Below are 13,758 nucleotides of genomic sequence, written 5' to 3' on the forward strand. Positions count from 1 at the left end.
CATTGCCTTCAGTGGGACTCCCAATGGGCCAGGTTAGAACCAGAGAGGACCCAGGCCCCCCACAACCTGGCTGCAGCAAAGCTCTCCCAAATGGAAGGGACTCCTTCTCTCCTCCCATTCCTCCCATAGCTGGAGACTTAAAGGCTCACACACAACCATCTGGAGACCTCCACCCTGCTTTTTGGGTTTTCTTGGCAGGTTTATTCAGATGGGATTTGCCATTGCTATTTTCTGAGGAGGCTGAGAGAGTGTGCCTTGCACTAGGTCACCCAGTGGGATTCCATCCCTGCCTTCTAGAGTCATAGTCCAATGCTCAAACCAAGCACAAGGTTGCTTTGGACTGATTTTGAATTGGTGAACTGCCTAAATAACATGAAATGAGGGGTAATGAATGCACAAATAAAGTGCATTGCCTAAATAATGTGAAATAAAGGGTAATGAATTACTAAATAACGTGAACTGCCTAAATAATGTGAAATAAGGGGTAATGAACGAACAAGTAATGTGAATTGCATAATAATGTGAAATAAAGGGTAATGAATGAACAAATAATGTGAAACAAGGCAAAACCACAGAACCGGAGGCAAGCCCCACCGGAAGTGTAAAAAGGTAACAATCCGATTCTGCCCTCACTGCGCATGTGCAGGGATGCTAATTTGAATGAAGGGCACGTACTCATATGATAACTTCTTTTGCATTCGCACTACTTTGGCTTTGGAGTGGGCACTGTATTCTGTGTGTTTGACAACCATTTGTGCAATAGTGTTCATTTTCGAATTGGCCCCACTTTCTTTTTCGAAATTGGAAGACATTCCTCCTGTGTGATATCGTCCATAGGTAAGAAGCCACTTCTGTTGTGTTCTAAAATTTATTATGGTCAAGCACAAGATGTTCCATATGAAGGGACTTTCTTCGACCTGCTGTTTGTAAAGTTGCTCAATTAGGAGTTTTTCACTAGAGGGCACCAAATATTGCAATATCAACCATTTAAGGCTTTGTGTTTGACTGCATCAGAACTCTTGGTGGAGCAGCCACAGCAGCTGTATACACAGCAGCGTATTCACTATATTCAAAGAAGTGTATTCAGCTGTTATGAAGTAAAACCACAGATCTTTTTTTAAATAAAAAGGATATTGGATACCAAGTATGAGAATTTTAAGTCTTCAAAAATACACTGTGTTCAGTTTTTATTAGTAAAGAGCAGGCCGTCTTTTGAATAACACCTGTGGTAAAATTAAAGGAGTGAACAATATATGATCACTTTTACTCTAAAGAATATGAAGTAGGAATAGTTCTTTCTGAAGGAAAACCTCTAAGCAAATTACTTTACTTCATGCATTTTTTTTAAAAAAAATCCTATATAAGTGCTGGTGATACTAAAAGTTGACCCAGCACTTGGAAACATTACTCTTAAAGCTAGCATATTAACACTAATGCTATTTTATCAGAAAGCAATTTTTGATATTTCATGTTCTTTCTTTTAAAAAGAGTAATTAAATATACAAAAATGTTCTGACATTTAGAGGTCCAGTTGTGGTACTTTCAAAAGCATTATTATGCTAATACTGATAATATCTTGAGTAACAATCACTTTACTCATTAATTTAACACAGAGGTAAGCAACTGTGCCCACCGATGTTGTTGGACTGTAACTCCCACCATTCCTCACCATTGGGCGTGCCACTTACAGCTGATGCAAGATGTCTTGCAAAAATATCTGGAGGATCATGCTTTATACACAACTACACTAGAATATTATTTAGGTCCATTTTGTATGGGGGGAGTGCCCCCTTTGATCCATTTTATTGTTAATGATATTGTCTTACATGTGTTCATGGCATGTTATTGATATTTTTGGATATCTCATAACTCCAAGGAGAAAACATTTGATCAGGAACATTTGAGGGCCCACAGTGCACTTCAGTATGGTGAAAGGCTAAAAATATCCCAATTCTCTTAGTGTCTATACAGGAGACTCTCTTCTTGAATTTCTTTTCATTGCAAAGCTGTTATTTCTGTTTCATGACTCCTCAGTGCATTGATAGCTAAAAGCTCTTCAGATGACCTATTCTAGCTTGCACTCAGTACTTCTCATAACTACTTAGCTCATAAGCTCTCACAGAATAGCAGCACTTTCTTTTGTTCTCTGGAGTTTTTATGAGACAATATCTGTCAAACTAATCTATGGAGATAAATCAAACACACAGCCGTGGCTGTGAAAAGGGGTGAGTGCCATTTAGCATTTAATATGGCCAGTTACTAAAGTGGGGGGATAGGGAGAATTCAATAAAAGACGGTAAAGTGTTTAACAAAAAACTCAGTGACTTTTTAAAGAGGAGCATTGCCCATAGGAAAAATAGTCTAAAACTGCTGTATCTAAACTGAGTCAACACAAAGCATTCTGTTTTGCATTATGATACTTCTTAGAGCAAGAGAAAAGTTAGGTTTTGACAAGTCTCCAGCCATCATAGTCAGTGGCCATGCTGACTAGGGATTCTGGGAGCTGTAATCCAATCCAAAATGACTTTTCCAAGCCCTGGACGTTATCTTTCTTAAAATATCAATCTCTGTAAGAACTGCCTTCTCCGGTACAAACATGTTCTCCTCTTTGCATCATTTTAGAGCGTTTCCTTTCTGTGTTTCACCATCCTACAAAATACATTTAACTGGTGAGAAAGAGATGGATGGCCATATGTTGGGGATGCTTTGATTGTGAGTTCCTGCATGGCAGGGAGTTGGACTAGATGGCCCTTGTGGTCTCTTCCAACTCTATTATGATTCCAAAAATATTCCGTCTTACCCTTTTCTCTACTGTTTTCCACACATTGGTAAAATCTTTATTTTAAGAAATAAATATCACATTGGAATGTGACATCCTATGTCATTTTCTTTGGTTTTTAATACTACCAAATTTCTGAATATCTTTGCTGTCCTATTCTTTCGAGAGAGCCAATATGGTATAGTGGTTTGAGTGTTAGATTAGATTGTGGGACACCAGGATTTGAGTATTATTCAGCCCTGGAAACCCACTGGGTGAATGTGGGCATGTCAGTCCAAGAAGTAACCAATGGTAATCCTCTCCTGAATAAAACTGTGGCGGGTTACAGACCGCCGCTTTGCGGCGGTCTCCTACCGGCGCCATTTGCTCTGTGAGGGAGCTGCAGCAACCACACCGTGCGGCTCCCGCGCGGAGCAAAAAAGAAGCTCCATTTTGGAGCTTTTTGCGGCACCTCTATGACATCACGAGGCGCCGTATGAACAGGGCGCCGCCATCTTGTACGTATTCTATACGTACTAGGGTTAGGGGGGTGCGGAAGCACCGCCCCTTCCTAACCCTAGTACGTATAGAATACGTACTAAATGGCGGTGTGTAACCCGCCAATGATAGAGTTGCCATAAGTTAGAGTTAACTTGAAGGAACATAAGAACAAAATTCTTTCTGATTATTGTGGAATTTTGTGGTGGTTGTTTTGTGCCTTGAAGTAGTTTCTGACTTATGGCAACCCTAAGGGGACTCTATCATGGGGTTTTCTTGGCAGGATTTGTTCAGAAGAATTTGGCCATTGCCTTCCCTTGAGGCTGAGAGCATGTGACTTGCCTAAGGTCACTCAATGGGTTTCTTGGCCAAGCTGGGAATTGAACTCTGGTCTCTAGGGTCATGGTCCAACACTCAAACCACTACACCACAATGGTTCTCAAATTATTCTTACTCTGCCTTTATCCCCATTGATTCTGTTAGGGGAAAACAAGGGAAATGGCAGCTTAAAAAGAATAACTTTGGGAAAATGACAGAGGGGAGAGGGTAAAGAACCCTCCCTGCCAGTGCTACTGCCTAGATTCAGTCCCCCTCTACTTTTAAGTTAGGGACATAGGAAACTGTTTTATACTAAATTGCTCTAATTAGGCCAGTGTGGTCAATATTGCCATACACTTTCCAAGTTTTTAGGCAGAATTCTTTCCAAGTTCTGCTTAGAGCTGCTGGAATTTAAAAATGCGAGCGTTTGCAGGCAAAGTATGTGCTATATCAATCCCATTCAAAGTAATAGTCCATGGTCCAGTGCTGATTCCTGGAGAGTTTCCAAGAAAGAAAGAAGCAGTTGTACCTATGGGCACAAATATGGTACTAGCCCCTGGTCTCTTGGTGGGCATAATCCTTCCAGTTGCAGCATCGGATAGCACTGTGCTATACCATGGAACAACAATCCCTTATCTCATTGGGAAATGCAATCACATATTTCCCTGTGACTTCTGGTTTGGGTCTTACAGAATCATCTAATATGTATTATTTTTCAGAGCAATCTATAATCACTATCACATTACTTTCATAGTCCAAAAAGTATGACTTTGAAAGGATCATTTTTAGTCATAGTCATTCACAGTTAATTTTCAGTCCTGCCTTCTTTTAATCCTCTGTTGCCTAGTGGCAAATTTCATATTGTTGATCCCTTTGGATATGAACCCTATCTTTTATGCCTCTGTAACCCATAAAGATGGTTACAGACTGGAGTTCCATTTCTGTGAATATTTAAAGATGGACCCCTTTTCTGTAAAGTCTGAGCTCACAATTCTGAACTCACCCTGGATGCAAATCATACTTATAATAGGCTTCTTCTTACTGTCCCCCCAAAAATTTGATTCTTAACAATCCCATCATCCACAGCCAAGATGGTAAATAACGATGGAGGCTTCTAGCCCATTACTTCTGGAGGGCACCAGAGCATGCCTGCTTTATAATATGACATTTAAAGCTGTTATGTTAAAGTCTTAATCAACCAGATGACTCTTATTTTCCATGGTTGCTAAGTACTTCTGAATACATGGTCCACAACAAATACTCGTTGTTAGTTGATGAAATGTAGGTGGAGACTCTTTTACTGCATTAGTCAGATTTTCCCTCTGAATCTTGTGTCTGGATAACATTTGCACAGGTGCAACATCTGGGTAAGGGGAACAATCCCAGTATTTTTCATAGACAAGTTGTGTTAGTTTGCTATATTAAAGCCAGTGTTTTCTCTCCCTGTGCATACCTGTAAAATGTCACCTGGTTTTCTGTTTCCCTTCAAACCTCTTGGAACATAAATCATTATTCCAATACACAGAGGTCTTCTTTGCATACACTTTGGTTGGTCAGCATAAACTTTCATTGAGTGTTAATAAGTCTCTTGCAGAGCAAGTATTAAATGTCAGTCTTGGTCCTCTCCTGCAAAGTGTTGTTGCTCTGTTAGGAGCCAAAGATAAGATGACATAACTCAAATTAATGTCTCTTGCTGGATAATCTGGGGGGAGAAAGCAGCAAATAAATTTCCCAGCACCCTGGAATTTTGTTTTATTTTAGGCATAAATGAGACCTAGTTACCTTCAATAATGTTCTCATACCCTCATGGCCAGGAACAGGGAAACTTTAACTCACCAGATGTTTCAAGCAGCAAATCCTTCAGTCCCTTACTGTTCGCCATGCTGGACGGAAAAGATGGGAGTTAAAATCCAGAATAACTGGAAGGCCAAACATTCCCTTTCCCTGCTTAAACTTTATACTGGGATGGACACTTTGTGGTGTGACCGTATTTAGTTCAACCTCCTGTCACCAGCTAGGACAGGAAGAGCAGTAGTAGGACCCACAGGCAACAATAGTCTTGTACTGTTGTTCCCTGGTAATTGGTGCCCGAGCCATATTGATCCAAAACACACTGCAGAAATAATCCAATTTGAGACTGCTTTAACTTCCCTGGCTCAATGATAGAGAATCCTAGGAATTGTAGATCTCTCTGACAGGGAAGGCTAAATGTCTGACAAAACTAAAGTTCCCAGACTTCCCTAGCATTGAGCTGGGGCAGTTAAAGCAGTCTCAAACTAGATTATTTCTGCAGTCTGTTTGGACCATTGACTCAGATCCTGGACCATATGTCCAATGCAGTTTGACACCACTTTAAGTGCTGTAGCTCCATCCCATGGAATCTTGAGGTTTATAGTTTTACATGGTCTTTAGCCTTCCTTGCCAAAGAGTGCTAGTGCCTCACAAAACTGCAAATCCCAAGATGTTGTAGTAGGAACCATGGCAGTTAAAGTATTTTTCCCCTGCGATGTAGATGCACCCCAGACCCTTCATAGCTGCCCTTGCAAGTCCTAGTCATCTTCTGATTTCTTGATTACAAACTTCATTTTTGATTTATGACTGAGCCAAGGTTTAGAAAGTCTTTCACTCTTTCAATGTCATCACCTACTTTAAAGTTACATAAATGATCATTATTTTTTCTCTTAATTGTCAGATGTAACTCTGCTTTTGCACTTTTTTCCTTGACTTTTCTCAGTAGTCAATCAAAGTCCATCTTTGTTGTTTTCCACTAGTATGGCATCATCTGCTTATTTTAAATTGTTGATGTTCCTTCCACCAGTGTTCATACCTCCTTCTTCAGAGCCTAATCTTGCTTTCCAGATATGATAAATTCTGGATATAAATTAAACAGATAGGACCCCCTTGCCAATTGCAAACCATTCTGTTTCTCCACATTCTGGCCTCATGGTGGCCTCTTGTATAGGTTACGCATCGATACAATAAAATGTTGTGGCACAACCATGATCCATAGATTTTCATGATCTATGCAATCAAAAGCTTTGCTATAATATATAAAGCACAGCCTGATTTTCTTCTGAAATTCTTTTGTGTGTTCCAGTTTTTGCAATATGATATATAGTGTCTCTTCCTTTTCTGAGTCTATCTGTCATTTCTCGTTCCATATGTGCTAAAAGATTTTGTTGTAACATTTTAAGCATCACCATTCTTGGGGGCTGGAATATACATTAAGCATTTCCAATCTGTGGACCAGCTAGAATTGTCTTGATAAGAATCTAAATACCCTAATCCCATTTGCAGTTTAGAGAGGGTTATTTAGAATGCACAGTGAAAGAGTAATAGTGCTTCACTAAACTACAAATCCCAGGATTTCACTGGACATTTCCATAGCAGTTAAAGTAGAATCATAATGCTTTGATTGGGTCATGTGAAAGGGCCCTAATCTAAAAAGCCCTAAACATCATGCTCTCTCTGTCACATAAAAAGTAGCAAAAGATACTGCTCTATAGTTCTTCCTCTTGTTATTTGAATTTTGTTTTCCACAAATGGAGTGGTTACTATTTACATTATAAGTAGTGTTACTATTTTTTCTTTCTGCATGCTCTTCATCTGTGAAGAATGTAAATAGATAGGCATTAAATCTAACACTCTAGTTATACAACCCTGACTGTTTATCTGAGGATGAATGCAACTCTTCTGGTGACTTACTGCTGTCAAGTCAGTTCCTTCCAACTTTAGCAACAGCATTAGAATGTGTCCTTTAACAATGTGATTTTTTAATTCCTCAGAATGCTCTTCTACAGGTGTGTTGTTGTTCACAGTATTTTAAATCAGGCTTGTTTGAGATCTGAGAGGCTTTGGTTATTCATTGTGGTGACTGAAACTGACTTTCAAACATTTTAGTTTGTGGTAGAGGTTTACTGAAGGAGAAAGACAATAGCCTCTTCCCTTTTGGATTTGAAGAATACTAGCTTCTTTGTGGAGTTTCTCCTGTGATCACAACAGGAGAGAAAAGGGTTAACTGATCTTTTTGCCAGTCACATTTCCAGTCTTCGTGGTCTTCCTCCCACTTCCTACTATTTTTAAAAGAACAGATGTGGTCACATTTTTTTATGTTTGAGTTACTTTGGCCCTTCATTGTCCTTAGCACTTGAGGGTGTAGGGTTCTGTAATCTGAAAATGCTATCATGGCCCTGGTGCTCTAGTATGTAGAGTAAAGGTAGAGAAACCTAGATGAAGTTGGACTCCAGTTTCCAGCAGCCCCAGACAGCATGAATATTGGCCTGGGATAATGGGGGATGTAGTTTGATGCAAATCCCCTGCCTTTGATATGGCAAAGGGTGAACAAAAATGTATCTTTTGAAAATTATGTATTTTGTGTGTTTCCGTGTGTCTGTTTATGAAGATGTTGATTCCTTAAATTCTAATAGATTGTAAAATATCACAGTTTATGAAGTGGGGTCTCTAAGCAACCAGAAAGTAAAAGAAACTTTGCAATAATCCTTTTGGATTTTTAAAACTCAAATTAATCAGGAGTTGAGCTGGTTAAAAGCACTGGGATTATGCTGTCATATTTTCCTTGTCTTCCAGAATGTCCAAAGCCCATTAAATCCTATTTATACAGATCATTTTCACAGTAATGTTTACATTAGGGGGCGGTGAGGAAAAGTCTGTGTCCAAAAAGTGTCTGGCAGGAGATTTAAAAGATTCCACTTAAGAAAAAGGAACAGTGCAGTAAACATTTGCACTCACAAGGAAAATCACCTAAAAAGCAACCCTTCTCCAGCCTGTTAAGACACAAATATGATAACTCTTGATACAAACAGCCAAAGAGATACATGTTTATTAAGTCTGCAATTGCACCAGAAACAGCAAAAGTCTTGAAAATGGATTGCCATGGAGCCTGTGACTGATTTGCCTTTAATGACCTTTCATTGCTGCGGCTAAAGCACTTTCTCAGTTTGCACTGATTTCCATGTAAGGCTATGATTCTGTGATGAGGAGTCACCAGTTTGTTAGCAGCAGACAATTCTTGTGGGGAGGGTTGTGCTAAAGCCCCAATTCAAGGGATCTCTTTCATCCCAAGATGCAGACAAGGCATTTGGAGCTTGTCAACAAGTGGCTAAACATGGTTGACAGGGGAGTCATCCTGGCCAAAGGAGAAAGGTGTATATGGTTATAGTCTGACATTGGGATGATTAGAGGAGGGAAAACCACATGAGCCAAAGTATCACAAAAGTGAAGTCGAAGGCTTTCACTGCTGGCATCCATAGTTTTTTGTGGGTTTTTCTGGCTATGAGGGCATGTTCTAGAAGAGTTTATTCCTGATGTTTCACCAGCAGCTGTGGCTGGCATCTTCAGAGAATGGTGGCAAAGAGTAGAGTGGGGTATATATACTGCTAGTTAAAAGGAAGCGATTTACATATTAATCTGTGTATTGTTCTGTTGCTGAATGGCAAGGCCCCAGGGTGACTATTTAATTAATGATCCATTGGGTGAGCAGGTTTCCCAGTACACAATGGATCATTAATTAAATAGACACTCTGTAGGCCTTGGCATTGACCAACAGACCAACACACAAATTAACATGTAAATCACTTCCTCTCAACCAAAGGTCCCACAGTATATATACCCCACACACCTCCATGCCACCATTCTCTGAAGATGCCAGCCATGGAGGCAAGTGAAACGTCAGGGATAGACTCTTCTAGAACACGGCCTTGTAGCCCAAAAAAACCACAAAAAACTATCACAAATGTTTTTGGAGGTTATAATTATTCATTGTGGAGAAATGCTGATACTGGATGCGATACAAATGGTCTCAGAAACAGTGGCATTTTAGAATAGCAATAGCATTATCGCATTTACATTTCTATATCACTTATCAGTGAACTCAGCACTCTCTAAGTGGTTAACAATCTGTAAGCCAATTGCCCCCAACAAGCTGGGTACTCATTTTACCATCCTATGAAAGGATGGAAGACGGAGTCAACCTTAGAGCCCTGGGATCAAACTCATAACCTTGTGGCTACAGTACCAGCATTTAACCACTGCACCACCAGGGCTTCATGCAGACTTGTTTACTGCAGACATGCTACTGCAAGCTGACACCAAATGTTTGTGTTCTGTAGCCCTCCTTCATTAACCTCCCAATGCTAATGCTGATAGAAACTTTCAGCTAGACAGAGGGTGAAGCAGAAAAGGATAGGCTTGGTGGGCATAAAGACTTTGTTAAAAGCCGCTTGATTGTCAGAGGCTTTTTAAGATGAGTTATGTCTTTATATATAAGCTGTTGTAGTAATTTGTTTTGATGGATGGGATAGATTATCAAATTAAAAACTGAAGAGGCTTCCTATAGACTTATTTGTTGTTGTTTTGTTGTTTTGTGCCTTCAAGTCATTGCCATTTGGAAAACCTGTTTTGGGGTTGTCTGAAATCCAATCAATGTTTTTGTTACTCTGAAGTTAAAGCCATCAGTCATTCCAGAATCCCATTGTCGATTCCATCAGGTCTTTGCTACATTGCAAGATAGCACCTAGCATCCATTGAAACTAGGATCTCAGATATAAATATAAGTCCCAAATCTAGCCTCCTTGTGCATACAGTATGTCTTCCACTCACCAGGGGAGTCATCCTGGCCTCACTGTCTGAGCCACTCTCCGCTTTATATGGTCTCTTCTTCAGGACAGGCAAATATTACCCCTTCTACAACCCTAAGCCTCTGCTATTTAGTTTCCATACCCCTTTTTTGGTTAGTTCTGAATGGTGTGTCTGTTTGAATTACTATTGTGTGTTTGATTGCACTCTTGCATATTTCCAAATTTTTTAAAAAAGATAATCTTTATTCACCAAACTTATAGTCCACCAACAGCTAGTACTGGTTTAAATAGATGGAAATGATCCTTAAGTTACCTAGCCTCTCTCATGCCTCTTTGAGCTAAGCAATTCCCCCAAAATTCAAAAGAGAAGCTGACACAGTTGGTAGGGACCTTCCAGTTCGCCCTCCCACCTTTTTTTCATAACAAATCCCTAAAGGCCTCTCTTACTGCTACCCCTTTTCTGGCTATTATGCCATCCAAGAAACTTTTCAGTTCCTGCAACTTTCCTCTGTTTTGGTGCATTCCTTCCCACTCATTTTCTTTTCATTTTATGGGTGAGTAAGAAATAAGATTCTCAAAAATTAATATATCTCTGTCTTTTCCTCCTAATTTCAAAACTGGGTAAGGGAAGGAAAAGGGGTGGGATTTTTATCCTTCATTCTTGCAAAAAATAAAATAACAAAATAACAAAATTAATGTAGTAATGTAATATACATGATGTTTTACTCAGGTAGTAAAAACAAAACAATGGCCCACAGATTAGAAATGCTTAATATGCATTCTAATCCCTAAAGTGATGCTCAAAATTCTACAAAGACTTTTACTATATGTGGAGTAAGCAATGCCAGGTATCCAAACTGGGTTCAGGAAAGGAAGAGGCACTAGGGATCATATTGCAAATATACATTGGATAATGGAATGCACCCAAGAATTTCAAAAGAAAATCAGCCTGCATTTATACATTATTATATAAGTCATAGCAACGCCATGACTCACTAGAAAAAAACAATAATGCTTGGTAAGGTAGAAGGTAGTACGAAAATAGGAACACCACATTCAATGTGGATAGACTCAATCAAGGATGATTGATGATAGGATGACTTGGAGCCCTCTTATTCATGGGATTACCATTGGTTGATGTGGACTTGATGGCAGTGAACACAACAATGGAACATAAATTAAAACACTACTCTGAAATTAATTTAAGTGTATTAAATATCCCATTTTCAAAGTAAAATGACTAATGTAAAGTTTATAGTGGTTTTGTAAGGATAAATGTAACATTGTGCTATTTTTTTCACTAACTTTCCTTTCTTTCAAAAGAGCCATTCATCACAAAAAGGCTACTACAGAAGCAGACAAGTGTTTGGAAAATAGATTAAAAGTTAATATTCACACATATACACAATCAATACAGGTTCTGGCCTGTGAAAGAGTAAATGATGTGCATTCATCCTAGATCAGTTATTAAACTGTGTGCTGGAGAACTGTAGAGTCCCTTGGAAGCTTATCAAGCATTCTTCAGTGAGACAGTTATTAACAATGGGCACGCTTCTTTGAAAGACAGCTTTCTCATCACTACCAATCTCTCCCAACAATGGACAGATAAAAGAATGTTGCTTATGTTTCAGAACCATGCTAATTGGAGACTTCTGGAAGCCCCAAAAGCAACTTTTTGTATCTCTAGTAAGTATCTCTAGCTGCACTCTTGGTTCATGTGAGGCAAGAAGACACCTAATGCACTCTTCAGTCTGGGTCAATGCACAAAATATCCATAGCAGATACTGGAAAGGCCTCTGCGTATTTTATGCATTATTCCCTGGAAGACAGAAAGTATGAAAACTACTGTCCTCAATCATTTGAGTAATTCCATGGTAAACCATCAAGGAACATTTCATAACTCATTCATCAACTACCTTTGTTTCCATGTTATACTTCAAGAATCACTGGGTTAATATTTTCCATACTTTTCTTGTAGAACTAACAGTAGAGTCAACGATGGCTGCTTTTTAAAAATAAGCTGTCAGAAAATCTGTCACTTTTCATAAACAGTATGCTTAGTGGTTACTTAATCCATCTTGTATTTAGGATATTATGCATAATGGATGAGAAATAGCTGGTGAAGTGGTCTATAAAAACAAGTGGATGATATACTGGAAAAAGTTTCTAGGTGCTTTGTTCTTGTTGTTCTGTGCTTTCACCTTGACCCCTATGATGACCCTATCTTAGGGCTCGAACAGATAGGGCAAAATAAAGCTGCTTCAGATCACTTTGGAGGTATGCTGTTTAAATAAGAGACCGGAAGCCGCACAGCTTTGGCACAGCTTCTGGCATCTTAAAATGCATGTCATTTAAACAGCATGCTTCCAAAGTGACCCAAAACAGCTTTATTTTGGCCTGTCTGTTCGGACCCATAGTTTCCTTGGTTAGACTTGTTCAGAGAGGGTTTGCCATCACCTTCCTCTATGGCTTCCTCTATAACTTGCCCAAAATGTCCCAACGGGTTTCCATGCCTGAACAGGAATTTGAACTCTAGCCTCCTAGAGTTCTAGTGAAACCTTTGAATCATGATACCATGCTGCCTGTCTTCCTGCATCTTTCCTCAGTGAATGTATATTGTATATATTTTCTGTGTAGGTATCTATAATCTGGTGTTTGCTCTGTTGAAAATGGAGCCTAGATTATATGAACTAAAAAAAGCTTGGCATAATAGAAAGAAGAGAAAGGCTGCATCTACATTGCAGGCAGAATTAAAGCAGTGTCAGTGCGAGTGCCATGGCTCAATGCTATGGAATTCTGGGATTTGTACTTTTGTGAGATATTTAGACTTCTCTGTCAGAGAGCTCTAGTGCCACAACAAACTGCAAATTCCTGGATGGAACCATGGCAGTTAAAGTGGTGTCAGACTGCATTAATTCTGCAGTGTGGCAGCAGCCAAAGACAGTGTTTAACAATAGTTGAGATCCTGGTGTCCACTATATGTTTTAGACTAGAGCTCCAACATCCCTAGCGATTGCTCATAGTGACTGGTAGTGATAATGGTAATCCAAGGAAGGCAATTGATTAAGGAAGACTGATCACTGCGTTTTATGTGCTCATTCTGGTTTTTGTGTAGTTTCTGTTGCTATATTTGAGTGAACAAACAGCACCCTCTCTATTTTTCTTTCCCACTCAACTAGTTGATCCCACAAGTTTTAAATTGTTTTTTTTTTAATTTCTAAGCTGCTTTGTGTCCCAGGTTTTTTTTTTTTGGGGGGGGGGAGTGGGATAACAACAACAACAACAACTACTACTACTACTACTACTACAGGGCATAAAATCAAATAGCAATGGAGGAATATCACATGGTTCAAATGCTGGTTTGTGCTGCTGCCTTGCACTCTTATGTAAATGGGTGGACAAGAGGAAAGTGTATTTTGAACCACACTTGTAGCGAGTGGCATCACTAGGGTTGGTGTCACCTGGTGCAGTAAGTCATGGTTTCACCCCATCCAGTGATTTCCTCCCAGTCCCATACCACACCATACAAAATCTTTAGTAATTTTTTTATACTAATGCTACTCATAAATTTGTAAACAAACTCATAAA

This window comes from Sceloporus occidentalis, unplaced genomic scaffold (genome assembly GCF_023333645.1).
Source record: "Sceloporus occidentalis isolate IW3139 unplaced genomic scaffold, rSceOcc1.0.p SCAF_2, whole genome shotgun sequence".
Classification (NCBI taxonomy): Eukaryota; Metazoa; Chordata; class Lepidosauria; order Squamata; family Phrynosomatidae; genus Sceloporus; species Sceloporus occidentalis.